The following is an 18211-nucleotide window of genomic DNA, read 5'->3' as shown; positions in this document are numbered from 1 at the left end:
GACTACAGGCAGTTCCCAAACAAGGGGAGGTTATGGAACCAGAATTCAAGGTTAGTGCCAGGGTATCAGTGGGGCACAGTTTGAGAAGCCAGGTGGTGGGAGGGTTAAAAGGGGTTATGGCCTTGTAGGTGTTGCCTCTGTTGAGCATAGGGGAGCCCAAAGGATGTTCCCCCAACCCTGCCACCCCTGCCCTGCCTGACAACAGACAGTACGGTAAAAGCTGTTGGCCTACACATAATGTGGACATCCCCAGCTGTGGGTAAAATAGTGGCTGAGGCAGATGGAGGCACTTAAGTGGCCATAATAGTCCCAAGAGCAGACAGACTGCCTGACACCTCCCCCACCCACCAGCAGGGGACCGTAAAATCTAGGCCACATGTACAGGAGCAACAGAACACAGGAAGAGGAGTAGGCCATTCAGCCCCTCAAGCCTGTTCCAGCATTCAGTTAGATTATGGTTGATCTATACGCCAATTCCATCTACCCACCTTTGTTTAATATTCATTGATACACTTACCTAATGAAAATCTACCAATCTCAGGATTGATAGGCCTTGTTCTCAATATTGCTAGAAAAGCCTCAGCTTTGTTCTCTCACCCAGAAGGACAAGGGAAGCAGGCAGATAGCAACAAATCCACACAGCAAGTTACCCTCTGAATCACACACCATCCTGACTTGGAAGTATATCACCCTTCCTTCACTGTCACTGGAACATCCTTCCTAACAGCACTGTGGGAGTACCTACACCACATGTAGTTGTTCAAGAAGGTGACTCATCACCTTCTTAAGAGGAATTAGGGATGGGCAACACATGTTGTCCTTGCCAGTGACAACCACACCCCATGCATGAATAAAGAAAATAAAATTCCACTGACCACCACCACCGCCATCACCCCAGGCAACCATACTCTTTTGAGGAAGTGAGGTCCATACTTTCACTACCCTTAGTATGAAAGATGTTTCCTTATTCCACTCCCCTGCAACAATTGGCTTCAGGGATCCTGGGCTAGGGAAGGGGAAATCAAACTATTATCTATTGTTGTATTATCTGTAAGTACCTATAAAGAGCTAGGAACTAATTGATATTGTAAGTGTTCTGGTAAATGTTCACAGCTGCACAAGAGACTGATATCACGTGATCAAGAGGACTAGTTGAACTAGTCCCTCTTTTGTACAAGGTAGCTTGGCAAGTTAAAAATAGAGTTATGATCTTTCCAAGCTTAAAGTGGAATTGTTACCAACATCTGGGAACCAAAAGACAATAACACATAGCACAACTAACGTTTGAAAACAGTACTGGGCTACGATTGGGTCTGTCATTGAATTGCCTATCGATGCTCACCTTCAGTGTACACACATAATTCGTGGATGAGGCATTGGCAAGGATGAAGAGGGGAAAGAAAGAGCTTCTTCTCAAAACTATATAAATTGGTAGCATCAGCTGTATGATATTTCGATATATCACCTGGCTCCTAGAATTGCCAGTGTGTCTGTGGGAATTAACAATTGCACAGTGGTGTGCTATGATGGGTACTGTGACTTGTTATTTATTTACAATATATTGCTACTGCATCTGCAAAGCCTATGATTTGTATACTACATATTTTAAAGGTATGTTTAAGAGCCAATGCATCATGAGAATGAAGTCACAATGACTCATGTTACAACAGTTTGTCAGAACTCAATGTTTTAATCTTTGGGCACTGGCAAATCAGAACGAAACTTTAATACCAGGATATATGGAGCTCATTTCAGTCTCAGCAACTCTATCGACCAAAGGATCCAGTTATGTTGACAAATAGGATCACTGTGCTCGAGTTATAAACTGTACCAGACTTTTCAGAACTTCTACCCTTTGTTAAAGACATTCCTGATGAATATTTAACTATCAAGTGACTATTTGGTTCTGAATGTCCTGATTGAGATTAAAGTTTGATACGGCTGGGCCACCAAGAGTTTGGACACTCTGAAGGAGACTCACTACCATCTTCTCAAGGGTAACGAGGAATGGGTGGACATAGGGCTTAATCCTGCACAAAGAGGCCACAATGTGGTATGTGTGTGAAGTGGGAAAATGTCATATTGGTTCAATATGAATTGCTCTTGAACGCTTATGGAGCTTTATTCTGTATCTAATTCACAGTACATTAGGCTGAAGTGTGTTTGATTTTGTTTGTGGCCCACTTCAATCATACTGCCAAGCAACACTGAGAAAAAGAAAGGATGAGCTTGACACATATAGATCAGAGATGTTTCCTAAAATTAAGCTCTCCCTGTGAATACTATGTAATCAAGCAGCAGAGAGGATGCTGAAGAACACAAACTGAAGGCTTCCTCTAGAACTATTGTACCATAGAGGTTATGTTACTATGATAATCCATAGGCCTGGATTAATGATTCAGAGACATGAATTTAAATCTCACCACAACTGCTATGGCAGGCGGATGGTAAATGCCAAGCTACCCAAATCCCAGAGATAAACTTGAAGCAGCTGCCACAACTATATGCAATTTGTACTTATTTTGAGATGCGGGCTTTGAATTCAGTAAAAAGAAGGCCATCAAGTCTTGCAGGTTTCTTATAAAACTAAATTAAACCTTTATTAATAGAAGAAATGATTTTGAGCACATACATAGATCTACAAATTTCTATTATGATAACTTCTAAATCCCATAATTAATCTAAACCACAGTTACACCTCCTTTAAGGCAACAGTGAGACACATAGATTCTAAAAGACCCAGGCAAAGTAACACACAATACCTTGAACAGTCAAATTCAAAGTGAGTTTTTCTCAGCTTCGGTTCCTTGTAGGCAGCAGCTTGAGGCTTAGATGCTGGAGGCTTTTCACACTTGCATTAGATCTTAGAATTCCCACCCTTACACAGAGCCTTCTCTCCTTTATACATATTTTTCCCTTTGAATGCAAATTCCCAATGTTTCACTATGTCTTTGGACTTTACCTCTCCAATAATAAAAATCTATCATAGTACCAATTTTGCCAGTAATATTTTGGAAAAATAAAGACACAGTCTTTTAACTTCTCCTGGCTAGGTGTAACATTTCACTCCCTCTTTTGAATTCAAGCTAGTCTGGTTTATTTAAAAATGCACATGTTCCCTTTACGCCTTACATTTTAAAACTTGCCCTGTGTTTACCTATGTAACATTTCAAACCTGGTTTATTTTCTGATACATCAAAGCCTTCAGACCAGCTGCCTTTAACTCAATTAAGTCCCATATACACACACGCACATTGACACAGATCCCAATGTTACTCTACTTTACAATAAATTCCAATAACAGTAGGAAAATTATTATACCTTCCTGACAACAACCCAGAGATATCACAGACAGAAAGGAAGTTTCAGTTTAGTCTTTGTGTAATTTGCAGCTGACAGGGAGTTGGAGAGCAAAAAGATGGATGTTAGCCAGGCCTGCACCTTAAGCAGAGAAATAGTGACTTTACTGTTCACCACATAGGATGCATGTCAGAGCTCGGGCTCAGTTTGAAGATGAAGTTTGTGAGGAATTAGAACCAGGCTGGAGAGTTCGCCTAGCTGGAGCTAGAGGAAGAATCTCCAGGAAACCTCTCATAGTGGAAGATAGCATTGGGAAAGGAAAAGAAAAGAACTTGGGAGCCACAAGACACTTTGGATTGGTTCCAGGAGAAGCGAACGTTTACTTAAGAGGCCGAGTAAGGTAACAGAATTGGGTTTTTGGTTGTCATTAAAAGCAGAAAGGGGCAAACTCTATTTGGTAGATTAAAGTATAAATTGTCAATGAAGAGCTAATAGTGCCTAATTAATAGTGCTTAGTCATTGATACAGTAAAAGTTATTTTAAAATGTGAAATTTTGTTGTGTCAACCTTTCAGGTAATAACTAGGAGCTCCAACTTCTCATTCAACTGTGATCAGTTTCCATAGAGATCGTAACACCCTTTAGTTCTTAGTCCGTACCCCAATGCACACAGCATTTCCTCTCATACTGTACCAATTATTGTATTACACAACTCACAAGAGCACTCTCTCCATTAATGTCAGCCAGCAGAACCAACAGATATTAACAACAAACATTAACTCATCCAAGATTCTGATGGAATATTTAGAGATACAGACAGTTTAAAGAGGGAAAGAGTCTAGAATTCCTGTTCCTAATCAACTAATCTGGCAGCCCAGATGAGATATATAACTCCCTCATTTTATTTAGTCAGACTCTCTTTCAGGATGGCATTTCAAAAAGTTTAAAGCTTAACCTCAACATCCTTTTATTTTTAATTAATTGGTAAGACCATAAATAAATCATATCGTTTAAAATTGCTGAATACATGGGAAGGCTTTCATGTTTCCCACTTTCCTGAGCGTTATTGGCAGGAACACTTGTTGAGACTTTGGAATAGGAAATATTGGTGGGGGGAGGGGGGAGGAGGAAATTCATCCCAGATTTGCCCTAAGTGTGGCCACAGGCAGGAAAAAGGACGTTTAACCCACTAGCCGCCATGGCAGATTTTTGCGCTGTATCATCCCAATCCCACCTCATTAATCTTGCATTTCCAGGAAACATGCTGTTTCGCTGGTGGGTGCCCTCTGATTCGCCCGCCGTGCTGTTTCCTCATGCCGGGCGCCATATTTAAGGTGCAGCCGTGCACATACCTCTCAGTTCTTTCAGCCCAGGGCTGCTGCACAGAAGACATGGCCCCGAAAGGCAAGAAGACTGCAGCCCCCTGATTCAGTGATGCATCCCTAGGATGCCTTCTGGACACCATTGGAGCCCATTGCAATGTCCTCTACCCCAGCTCTGGCCACAGGAGGCCCGTCAGTGTCACCACTCTGTCTTGGGAGGCAGTGGCAGTGGTGGTCAGTGCCAATGCTGTACAGAAGAGGTTCGCCACCCAGTGCAGAAAGAGGATGAATGATCTCATCTGTATCACCAGGGTAAGGCAGCCATCTCATCACTCTAAACCCACAAGCCCATCACACATTCGCTGGCATCTCCCTCACTGCCAGCTCAAAGGACATCACCACTCACTCTCTCGCACACACCTGCCCATCTCCATCTGGCCTCATCTCCTTTGGACACTGCATCCTCAGCCCTCACCATCTTGAGGCCACTTGCACACGTCAACTTGTGTCCCTACACACACCCTGATATACCCCCCTTCGACAGTACAGCCCTCACCCTGCAGCCTCTTCCCTTGCCTGAGGCCACTTCTTCCCCTCCCCCAATCAAGCCCTAGCCCTGCAGCTGTTGAAAAGCCTTACGGCTGGTCCGGTAAGCAGAGACTTGCCTGTGAGCCCCCCTAAAAGTGATGTGGTCCTGCCTGTGAAGCCTGGTGCTGATGAGTGCTGCCTGAAGCAAGGTAGGCAAACAAACCTCAAAGTCCCAAGCAAAGTGCAGCTCGCCAGGTGCATGTCCCTTATGTATGGTTGTGAAACACATTGGCATGCAATCCTGCCAATGTGCCCGGATGGGGGGGGATGATTCTGGCGAGCAGGGCTTATAATGATATGCAGATGTATTAAAATGAAGTTCCTGATGTCCAGTGGTGGGAAAGGCAGCCCGCGATTGATGAGTGGAGCGGATGATTGCAAACTGATTTTTGGCATTCCTGCCATATTGTCCACTCACGCCCACGTTGACGTCTGTTGCCTACAGGCACCGAAAATTCCACCTTATGTGTCTGCGGAACAATAGTCACTGCTGGGTATGCAAAAAATTATCACTTACTTTGTGGCGTTTGCTTAATGTTCTTATTACAGAGACAGCAGGGGAGTGTTTCAACCTGATCTATCACCATGACCAGTTTTCTTAATGGAATGTTAAACTTGCACTTATATAGGACCTCTCAAGGTTACAGAATACCCCAAAGCACTTTTCAACTAATGAAGTACTTATGAAATATAACCACGTTGTAATGTAGAAAACACAGCAGCCAATTTGCACACAGTAAGCTCCACAAACAATAATGTGACAATAGCCAGATAACCTCTTTTTTTCAGTGACGTTGAATGAGGGATAACTAATGGCAGGACGCCATGGATAACTCCTCAACTCTCTTTGGAATATTGCCATGAGATCTTTTATATCCACCTGAGAGGGCCGACGGGGCCTTGGTTTAACGACTCATCCAAAAGACGCCACTTCCAACGGTGCAGCTGTCCTTTACTAGTTACTGCGCTGGAGTGCTATCCTAGATTTCATGCTCGAGTGTTTGGAGTCGGGCTTGAACCTGACCCTTCTGACTGAGAGGCGAGAATAGTAAGATGAAGCTTTATCAATTGGTGTGCTAGAGGAAGCATTGTTACACAGTCAACAAAGTTATGGGAAAAATGTAAGGGGAAGAGTGTTATGGGAAGCAAGTGTGACCCTTCCTGGTAGTGTGGGCTGTACAAAGAATTTTAATACAACATAGATGCAACATGAAAATAACAAAACTGCAGATGAGAGCCCTGCTGAGGTCAATAATGCAGGAGTAGGCCAAAGGGGTTATATTTCTTCATTCAAAACAGATGTGCATCAAGCCTACACATACCTAGTCAAAATATAGTTTCATTTAATACATTAAAAACAAACTATAACACATGTTCATAACCACATAAGTCTCTCTTCCTTTCTTTCATTAAGCATTCCTGTTATCTTCTTGTTATCTAATACTGCCCTAAGAATCTGCAATAAACCAAATAATTCTTCCCCAACTTATGATTAAATAATTGTCTGCCTTTTTTTTGCCCTCTGCCAGAGATTGAAGCTTAAGAAAGCCAGAAAAATTGCTTGCTGATTACATAATTATTGTCCTGGAACATTACTGGACACTGAATTCTACCACAATCAAGCAATGTTTATCCTTGAAAATCTGCACCAATGTTGCTTACAAATGAAATATTCTGTTCCTGTCTCTCTTCCTTTCCTGGAGGTGTGACTGAAGCTGGGGCAATGTCCCCACAGGTGACATTCAGTCTCCCGTACCGTATTTAAATGGACATTGTGGTAAATTTGGTTTTATGTCATGTGTAGTATTCCTTTAAGGAGGATGTGATAAAGGAAGATCACATAGTTTTATGGAACCAATTGAGGGGTAGCGTGGGTTACCTCTGTAGTCAGTCGTCTATAGTTAGTAGTCAGAAGTATGGAGACAGGATTTGAGTTGAAAGCACATAAATGTAGCTACTGAGTATCTTTGTAAATAAACAGAATGTGTTCCACCTAAGAAGTATCTGCAAATCAACTTTGTATACTGTACTGTCAAGAAGATATAATAATTCTCATTATGTTATTGGAGTTTATTATAAAATAGAGTAATATGGGATGGGTCCATGTGTGTGAGAGATTGAATTGGATTAAAGGCACCGGTCTGAAGGCTTTGATGTAAACATGGTAAACGTGGGGGAAGTTTAGAAGGGAAGGATATTTGCATTTTTAAATAAACCAGATTAGATTGTTTTCAAAAGAGCGGTGAAAGTGTCACCTAGCCTGGCGAAGTTTAGCTATAGTGTGTTTATTTTTCCCAAAGATTACTGATAAAACTTTGTGCTATGAGAGGTTTTTATTATCATGAAGATAAAGTCCAAAGACATAGTGAAACAATGGTAATTTGTATTCAAAGGGGAAAGTATGTGTAAAGGAGTGAAGGCTGTGTATAAGAGTAGGTATTTTAAGATTGTAAAAGTGTGAAAAGCCTGCAGCATCTATACCTCAAGCTGTTGTTTTCAAAGAACTGAAGTTGGCAAAACACACTTTGAATTGAACTTGATCAAGGTATCATGTTTCTTTGCCTGGGTCTTTCAAAATCTATGTGTCTTACTGTTGCCTTAACGAAAGTGTAACTGGGAGTGAGATTAAGTAGGGGATTTAGAAGTTATCATAGTAGTAATTTGTAGATCTATGTATGTATTTAAAAATCATTTCTCTTATTAATAAATGTTTAATCTAGTTTTGTAAAACCTATAAGATTTTGTGGTCTTATTACTACTGAATACAAGGAATACATCTCAAAATTTATATAAACTGCAAAACAAGCTGTGGCGGTTGTTTCAAGTTTCCCTTTGGAATTTGAACAACTCAGCATTTATCATCGGCTGTGCCATAACATGTACCAATTCGGCCATCCCACAACAAACTGTTGACTACAAACTGATAACGAGGAAAAACCAAGGAAAAAGCGAGGATAAAGTGAAGATACAATAAACTGGCTTCGAGAATAAAATAAATTAACCGAAGAAATCAAGAGAAACAAAATTGGGCTGTAGCTCACATGATAATTGTAAGTAGAATTTCCATCCTAATCGTTGAAGCAATCTCCTCACAGAATGCCACAATTCAGAAGAATTGATCCTTTCGATCCAGCCGCGGACGATTGGTCTCATTGTATTGAACACCTCACGTTCTTTTTCCAAGCGATTGACATGACGGGGGAAGAGAAGAGGTGAGTGACCATCTTATCTGCGTGTGCGAATATAGCCTATGGTTTGATGGCATCCCAGATTCGAAAACTTTTGATGAATTGGTGGACCTCCTGAAGGGTCATTACCATCCAAAGCCCTTGGGAACAATGCAATGGTTCAAATTTAACTCAGGAAATAGAACCACGGGGGAGATAGTTGCTTGTTATGTGGCAAGTCTGAATCAGATAATGGAACATTGTGAGTTTGGTACGACTTTAAATGACATGCTCAGAGATTGTTTATTGTGCGGTGTGAATGAGGACACAATTCAGAAGCAATTACTGTCCGAAACAAATTTGGATTTTAAGAAGGCGCTAGAGATAGCACTGGCCATGGAAAGCACAGTAAGGGACTCAGAAGCCATACAGGGAGTGCAAAATGACATCGTCCTTCATGTTGGGCAGGAAGCTGCAGCCTAAAGGGGTGCAAAAATGTAAGACTCTGAAGCGGGAAACAGCCAACACTAGCAGAAAAATAAGAAGAAATTACTTACCAGTGAGAGCAAGGAACAGAGGTGGAAACAAGCAACCTTGTAACGATTGGCAGTTTAAAAAAAATTGAATGTTTTTATTGTCGTCGAAACAGACACATAATGAAACAGTGCAAGGAAAGAATGAGGCAGCCTTTCAAACAAAAGAAAAAAACCTGTGAGATCTACAATGTAGAAGAGCCTGAAGCAGCAAATTCAGAGGTTTATTCGTTAATTAATTTGACGTTTGGAAAGACAGAACCAACATATGTAACCGTGAAGGTAAATGACAGACCTATTGGAATGGAAGTGGACACAGGAGCTTTCACTACAGTAATTGGTGAGCACACCTTCAAATATCTGAATTATGGTGAACAGAAATTAAATTTGGAAGAAACTGGTGCCAAATTAAAAACTTACATGGATGAAGACATCCAAGCCAAAGGCATAAGCAGAGTTATTGGCCATTATGGAAGCCAATTGGTAAAACTACCCTTGATGGTGGTAGCAGGCGAAGGGCCAAGCCTCCTTGGACGATACTGGTTAAAGGAGATTAAGTTAGAATGGGCTGAAATTTTCCAGCTGAGAGCAAGAGGGTTACCAGAGCTTCTACAAAAATATATCTCAGTCTTCAAGGACGAACTTGGGAAGATCCAGGGGCTACAAACAAAACTTCATGTGGATCCAGAGGCAACTCCCCCGATTCATGAAGACAAGACCGGCACTCATGCACATCGGGAAAATGTCGATACTGAACAGGACAGATTAGAGAAACTGGGCATTATGCAACCTGGGCAGTTCTCAGAACGGGCAGCACCAATAGTCCCTGTCCTTAAACCTGACCAATTTGTGTCTACTGCAAATTGACAGTTAATAAACTGGCTAAGCTGGACAGACACCACATACCAAAAATCGAAGACCTGTATGCCAAGCTGGCAGGTGGAACCGCCTACATGAAGCTTGATATGAGTCATGCTTATCAACAGTTGGTGTTAGAGAAGGCCTCCCAGGAACTTGTCACAATTAATACACACAAAGGGTTATACCAATATAGCCGTTTGCTGTTTGGCATCTCCTCAGCTTGCGCCATATTCCAGAGAACAATGGGAAGTTTACAGCAGGGACTGCCCCACATTGTAGTTTATTTAGATGATGTTCTGGTGACAGGATTCATTGAAAAGGAGCATTTGGCAAACTTAGAAGTCTTACAACATTTCTTGCAGGCTGGAGTGCATTTATAAAAAGATAAGTGCATGTTCCAAGCGAGGGAGGTAATCTATTTGGGTCACTGGGTAGATTCACAGGGCCTCTACCTGGTTGGGGAAGAAGTAAGATCCTTAAGAGAGGCACCTGCGCCAAAGAACGCCTCGGAGCTCAAATCATTCTGAGGAATGAAAAAGTTTTGTGGGCCGTTCTTACCCAATTTGTCTATAGAACTGGCACCCCTGCATTATCTACTCAAGAAGAACCAATGTTGGTCTTGGCAGGCACCACAGAAAGAAACTTTCATAAAGGTGAAACAATTGTTGCACTCGTCTAATCTACTATGGTTGAGACCATTATGACTAGAGGAAAGAATTGGTATTGACATGTGATGCATCTCCCTACAGAGTGGGAGTAGTGCTCTCTCATCGAATGGACAATGGCATGGAATGACCGATAGGATATGTATCAAAAACGCTCACCTCAGCGGAAAAGAGATACTTGCAGATAGGAAAAGAAGACCTGAAAATTATCTTTGGTGTCAAGAAATTTCACCAGTATGTACACGGCTGTCATTTTACTATCTTTTCAGAGCACAAGCCATTGTTCGGATTGTTCATCAAGGACAAGGCTATACCACCCATCACCTCAGCAAGAATACAATGATGGGCATTGATCCTAGCAGCATACGAGTATACTTTCATCCATAGGGCTGGAAATCAAATTGCAAATGCTGATGTACTGAGTCGTTTGCCCTTACAAGAAAAATATGAGGATGTCCCAGTTCCACAAGAACTAGTTTATTGCTAAATTTCTTAGATTCATCGCCGGTATATACTAGGCAGATCAGAGACTGGGCAAGTCAAGGCCCAGTCTTACCCAAAGTACGAGGACAAGTGCTTCATGGTTGGTCACAAGAGCCTGTATCTGATGAAATGAAACTTTAACAGAAGACATGAAACAATGAGCCAGGATGGTATCTTATTTTGGGGAGCATGAGTGATTGTTCCTCCAAAGAATGAAAGCCTTTGTTGATTGAACTACATAGTGCATATCCAGGAATATCCCGAATGAAGACCATGGCACGCAGCTATCTATGGTGGCCTGGGATGGATAGAGAAATAGAGAGCTTAGTGAAGAGTTGTGTGCAGTGTCAACAATTGCAAAAGTTACCTTCAACAGCTCCGATACACCCTTAGGTGCGGCCAGGAAGGTACGATTACACGTTGACTATGTGGAGCCTTACATGGGAACAATGTTGATACCCACTCAAAATGGATGGACATATTTGAGGTGAAGTCACCAATGTCTTCTGCTACAATTGAGAAGCTATGTCAAAGTTTTGCCATTCACGGACTACCAGAAGTGGTCGTATCTGATAATGGCACAGCATTTGCGAGTGTGAGTTTCAGCTGCCTATCAGCCTCAACGGTATCACTCATGTAAAAACTTCACCGTACCACCCTTCCTCAAGTGGATTGGCTGAAAGAGCAGTTCAAACGTTCAAGTCAGGCATGCAAAGGTTAACTGGGGATTACATAGCAACCAAGCTAGCACACTTTCTTTTCCATTATAGGACGATCCCTCACACGACAACATATGTCATACCTCTGGAATTATTGTTGAAACACTCACTCAGGGTGAGACTGAGCTTAATAATGCTGAATTTAGGGTGGGGGTGGGGGGGAAGGTGGAAAGGAATCAAGGAAGTCAGAAAACTAGACCAACTGGCATAGTCGTGACAGAAAGTTTACAGTGGGAGAGACAGTATACGTGAAGAACTTTGGAGAAGGACCAAAGTGGTTACCGGGTGAAATAAGTGCAGTGACTGGACCTCTACCTTACCACATGAAGGTGGAAGGTCGAGTCATACAGAGACATGTGGGTCATCTAAGGAAGAGAGAAACAAATCACCAAGAAATTATTCTACTACTGTTCATGACCAGGCCAACGTTTCCTGTTGAGAGAGCTCAACCTAGTACAGATGTGTCTGATGTGTCTGTTGCACCTTCCAGAGTTGAGGAAACAGATTTTCAGGTGCCCTCCAAAGAACCTGATGTTCGGATAACTCCAGAAAAGGAGGTTCCTGACAAAGCATCTGAAGCTGTAGAGCTGAGACATTCTACATACATAAGGAAAGCCCCAGAAAGACTGAATTTGTAGGTTACTTATCTGTGTAAATAATTTGCTATTTTGAGAAAATTGTACTTGTAAATGTAAAATGTGCTTCTGAGTAAAAAGGTGAGGGATGTGCTAATTATGGTTTTATGTAATGTGTAGTATACCTTAAAGAAGGATGTGTTAAAGGAAGATCACATGATCTTGTGTAACCAGTAGAGGAGTAGTGTGGGCTACCTCTATAGTCAGTAGTCTGTAGTTAGTGGTCAAAAGTATGGAGACAGGGTTTGAGTTGAAAGCACACAAGTGTAGCTGCTGAGTACCATTGTAAATAAACTGAATGTGTTGCATCTAAGAAGTGTCTGCTGATCAACTCTGTGTATTGTACCAACTCGGCCCACAACAAGTGTGCAACCAGGATCCTTAAGTCTCAACAAACTGCTGACAAGACATCCATGTGAAATCTTAAACACTCTGTGTAAGCTGGCTGTTGGCCACAGGAACAACAATTGTATTTATATAGCACAGGAGTGTAATCAGACAAATGTTGGCACCAAGCCAAAGATGGGTATTTTGGGCTGAATTTTACTGGCCCCCGAATGGTGGGAGTGGAGGTGGGTGGGGCTGGTATAATAGTAGGAAGCTATGTCAGGATGGCTGCCTGACTCTGTCTTCCAGCAATGGGCCGCAAGGTGTATCAGCTGGCCACTCCACGAACGGGCAACCAATTTGCGTACTTAAAGCCTCAATTAGGGGCCACCTTACTGGGCCATTTTGTTAATGGCGGGCCCGACCATCCCCCCCACTCTTCCCCCACTGCCAGCTTGGGGAGGATGCCAACTTCATGGAGGTACCCCCTGCAGTAGCCAGAGGCTCCATGGCCCAAGGAGGGGCCTGCTGGAAGGGAAGGAAGCACCTGCAGCTGTAACGTTCGCCCCAGATGGGTTTCTCCTATAATCAGCATGGTTCCTGCCCTCAGCCATCCTACGTTTTAATTTTTACTTACCTGTCCGATGGCATCTCCATATTGTGGTGGTCCAAAGGTCTCCCATCTGCCTCAGCAGCACCCACCACTCCCAGTGGGGCTGCTGTAGCTTCAGGGCTGCCGGCCGTCTGACTAAAGCAGCAGCGTCAGGAGCGGACCCGCCTCACTTAATTCGAGAACCCAAAGCTCGCAATGAAATTCAGTCCATTTGGATACAAGGCCAAAAGCGCAATCAGAGAGGTAAGTTTTAAGCAGCATGTTACAGGGGGAGAGAGAGGTAGAGAGGCCGAGAATTTGGGGAAGAAATTCAAGGAATTAGGACCTAGATGACTGTAGGCATGGCCAATAATGTGAGGGCAAAGAAAGTGGGGTTTGCGCCAGGGATCAGAGTTGGAGGAATGCTGCATTGGGGGAGGGCTGTAGGAGATTACAGAGATGGCAAGGGGCGAGGTTATGGAAGAATTTGAACATGGGCTGAGAAATTTAAAATTGAGGTATTTGGCTGCAGGAGCCACTGTTGATTAGTGAGATCATTAGTGAAGCACAATCCTGTCCTCACCCAGTGTCTACAGATAGGTATTTTCTAACACTGGGCACTATAGAATAACAGAATTGCTATAACGCAGAAGGAGGCCATTCAGCCCATTGTGTCGGCACCACTCTCTGAACAAACAATTCCCTTAGTACCATTCTCACACCTTCTACCTGTAACCCTGCTCATTCTTTCTTTTCAGCTAACAGTCTAATTCCCTTTTGAATACTTCTATTGACCCTGCTTTCACCACACTCTCAGACAGTTAATTCCAGACCTTAACCACTCGCTGCATGAAAAAGTATTTTCTCAAATCGCTTTTGCTTCTTTTGCCAATTATTTTATGTGTGTCCTCTTGTTCTCAATCCTTTCACAAGTGGTAACAGTTTTTCCCTATCTACTCTGTCTAGACCCCTCATCATTTTGAATATCTCTATCGAATCTCCTCTCAGCCTTGTTTTCTCCAAGGAAAACAGTCCTAACTGCTCCAGTTTATCTTCATAATCGAAGCTCCTCATCCCTGGAACCATTCTCGTGAATCTTTTCTGCACTCTCTCCAATACCTTCACTTAAGTGCAGCGCCCAGAACTGGATGCAATACTCCAACTAGTGTTTTATAGTTCAACATAACCTCCTTGCTCTCGTACTCTATATCCCCATCAATAAAGCTTAGGATACTGTGTACTTTATTAACCACACTCTCAAACTGTTCGGCCATCTTCAACGACTTATCCACATATACACCCAGGCCCCCCTGCTCCTGAGCCCCCTGTAAAATTTTACCCTTTATTTTATATTGTCTCTCCATGTTCTTCCTTCTAAAATGAATCATTTCTCCACGTTGAACTTCGTTTGCCACCTATCCACCCATTCACCAACTTGTCTCTGTCCTTTTGAAGTACACTATCCTTACAATTCACAACGCTTCCAGGTTTTGTATCATCTGCAAACTCTGAAATCGTGCCCTGTACACAAAGGTCTAGGTCATAAAAGCACCAAATGGCAAACAAGAGCAACAACCATTGCTCTTATTTCCTCTCTCTTTCTCCCATGCCACCCCCCCCCCCTCTCCTCTCACCCCTCCAAGACTGAAGTTACTAAGAACAATTCTGGCATCATTGCTGCCTTCACAGCTGAGATCAGCCAACTCAGCACAGGCTGGGGGATAGAACCAGGAGTATTTCACAGTTGTATGGCAGAGTTCAACACAGGGCAACATGCCTGTGAATGGACACAACAGGAGATCATACAAAGAACATTATGTCAACTGTTGTATTGTCCAGTCTAGTTTTGTTGTGAATAGAACTTGTGGCACAGAGTCACCTCATGGGCTGCAGTAGAAAGGGCATGCTGCTTACTGTAGGAGTTGTTTACCAAAAGGGCACATTGCCAACCACTGAGGAAATAATGAGGAGGAAGCAAAGGATTGTCTTCTGAAATTGGCTGTTGTGCTTAGTTCATGACAGTACAAATCACGGGGTTGAGGAGGGGGAAGAAGGGGCTAAGACTTTTTGAATTTAATTTTTATCAGGCATACTCTGTGAAACCATTGAGTCATATAATACATCATTGCATAGATCGCTAGCAACAAACTTGGCAAAAAGAACACTGTTCCAGATAACAATGCTCTCTTAATATATGCTAATAGAATTGCAGCTTAGCATTCCCAAATCCATAAACTTCTTAATTAGGCTTCATGAATATAGCAATGACACAAATGTTTTCCACCATGTTACCAATCAAATATTAACTGTCAAATACTATCATGCCTTGGTATCATATCTGATCCCAAGATGTGCTTCTGACCACATATCTGTGCCACCATTAAGACCACCTATTCCCCCGACTTTACCTGGTCTCAGCTCATCTGCTGCTGAAAATCTCATCCATTGCTTTGTTACCTCTAGACTTGACAATTCCAATGCTCTCTTGGCTGATTTCCCACATTCTATCCTTTGTAATCTTGAGGATGTCCAAATCTCTGTTGCCCGAGTCCCAACTTGCACCAAGTCCCTTTCATCTATCACCCCTGAGCTTGCTAACCTGCGTTGGCTCCAGGTTAAGCAACACCTCGATTTTAAAATTCTCATACTTCTTTTTAAATTCCTTCATGGCCTTGCCCCTCCCTATCTCTCTAATTGCCTCCATTCCCACCCTTCAAGATATCTATGCTTTTCAATTCTGGCCTCTTGAGCATCCCCAATCTTAATTTCTCCACCTTCGGATGGCCATGCCTGCGGATGTCCAGGCCCTAAGCTGTGGAATTCTCTTCCTAAACTTCTCTGCCTTTCTACCTCTCTTTCCTCCTTTAAGGCGCTCCTTAAAACTACCTCTTTGACTATAAGCTTTGGGTCATCTGCCTCCTTAGGTGGCTTGGAGTCAAATTTTCTTTCAGAATGACCCTGTGAAGTGCCTTGGGACACTTTATTGTGCTAAAGGCATGAATGGACACACAGTGTTGTTATCATACCAGCAGTATTAGTAATTTGTGATTTGACAAAGCTATGTAATCAAATATTGATTGAATGATATATCTTTACCAATACCTCAACTAGTTATAGACGAGAACCAATTTTAGTCTGCTGGATGGTGCTGAGTTGCAGCCTAGTATTAACAAGTGCAACAAAATTCCTTGACTGAACGTCAGTGAAACTTGGACTTGTGTCTCTGTTTAAGATCTGGACTTTGTAGGATTAAAGGAATATTTGTTCATCAATCTACCACATTAGTATGTTTAATCAGCATTCATAAATATTCCTTGCTATCATACTTAGTTCACAGTAACTTATTTTCCACACCACAATATCATTAAACATTTTTTCCTTATTAAGGTATGTTTAAAAAAATGAGATTTAGTAAGCCACCATGTCCAACTATTTAATGTGTATCAATAATAGATTATTTTCTCTTCCGAATATTACACTGGCCATCATGTTGCATTGTCTGGTTAAGACAGTGTATCACCCAATATATTGTGAGTGACGCCACTGAAGATCCACTAGAATAGAAAACCTGACGTCTAATGTGCAGCTGTTACACTTCAAAGTGTCAAAAGAAGAAAACCAGCGATTTCCTAGTGGTTTTTCTGACCTCGTTAACCTGGCTTCTCCCCAAGGACAGGAATGAGGGATGTATAACGGCAGCTAATCTGCAGTAACATCCTTCAACAGTTAACTGTCTGTAGGTTCAGTCTCTTGCCTTTTAAGACGATGACTCATGGGGATCCCTCTTCTCAATGGCACATTAAAAGGGAGAGGCCAGCTAGGTTAAAGACAGTTACATCATCGCAAGCAAATAGCAGTGCCAGGGGAGGTCGCCTAGTTTATTGTAAAATTCTCACTTCAGGCAGTAATGAAGACAGCACTCAAAAAAATCTACTGCCTCTGGCAGAATGGCTCATGCGTTCCTGCATGTAGTTGGCCTCTCACTATTACCCCTAAACTCAGATTATAAATACAGCCTCCGCCACATTTACTGGGCGGGCTCGTGGTGAAGCAATTTGCCTACCGTGCACACTGAGTAGTTTAAACCCATGCAATGAAATAACTCCAGGGGTGCAAGAAGCCTCCCCAACCGCTGGGGGACCTGGGATGACTTAAACTTGAGGTGGAAGTTGACGGGCCCCATTGTGGTGGGGCGGAGCTGGTGAATATGGTGAGCCGTTGAAAAGTCCATCAATTCTTGCGGTACGGGAAGATCATGCCGGCGGGAGAAGCCGTAAAATTCTGCCCTTGGTATATTTTCTAACACGTTTACAGGATGAATGGCTGATGGAAACCTCGGGCAGCTTTATTCAGCTGCTTGCACTATTAACCACAACAGGAGGCAGCCTGAAAGTGAAGTCTTCGACCTGATGAATGAAGATCTGACTTTGTTTCAAATCAGCAGAGTCTTTTCAACAGGGCTAAACACTTATCGAAATGCCCGAAAAAGCCTGTGCACTTAAATACATTATAAGTGGTGCCTTCTCCATTGACATTTGTGGTAATGGAAAATACTCAGTGTCATTTTCCTGATATGGACAATCTGGGAGTCTGGGATAAGAATGGATGGTGTAAATGTGGGGAACATATTGGCAAATTCTCCATACCCATTATAGTAATAGTTCTCAGTGAATCACTATCGCTGTATTTTGATGTACTGTTGTTTGGTTTCTGCTCCTAGGAAACAATGGAAGTAGAGTGTGCATCTCTCAATCTCCCTTGAAAATGCACTTAGGGAATGTGGATAGACAAGATCCCTTTAAGTTATAGTTGTGCAAGTAGTTCCATACCGGAAGTGCTCAGCATGTGGGTGGAGTTTATGCCTTTGTTGCCTCTGGATTTGACTATTCCAACTCACTCCTGGCCAACCTCTCACATTCTACTCTCTGTAAACTTGAAGTCATCCAAAACTCTACTGCCGGTGTCCATACTTGCACCAAGTCCTGTTCACCCTTCACACTGTTGTGCTCACTGACCTATG

General features: G+C 42.6%; 1 long non-coding RNA gene across 1 annotated transcript in view; it reads right to left on the bottom strand.

The window, feature by feature from the left end:
* Positions 1 to 18211, bottom strand: part of LOC121286772 — a 55656-nt gene that overhangs the window by 30207 nt on the left and 7238 nt on the right. The gene's annotated exons all lie outside the window — the stretch shown is intronic.

This window comes from Carcharodon carcharias, chromosome 14, assembly GCF_017639515.1.
Source record: "Carcharodon carcharias isolate sCarCar2 chromosome 14, sCarCar2.pri, whole genome shotgun sequence".
Taxonomy (NCBI): domain Eukaryota; kingdom Metazoa; phylum Chordata; class Chondrichthyes; order Lamniformes; family Lamnidae; genus Carcharodon; species Carcharodon carcharias.
The sequence above is the reverse complement of the archived record's forward strand: the minus strand, read 5'-3'. Positions and strand labels throughout refer to the sequence as shown.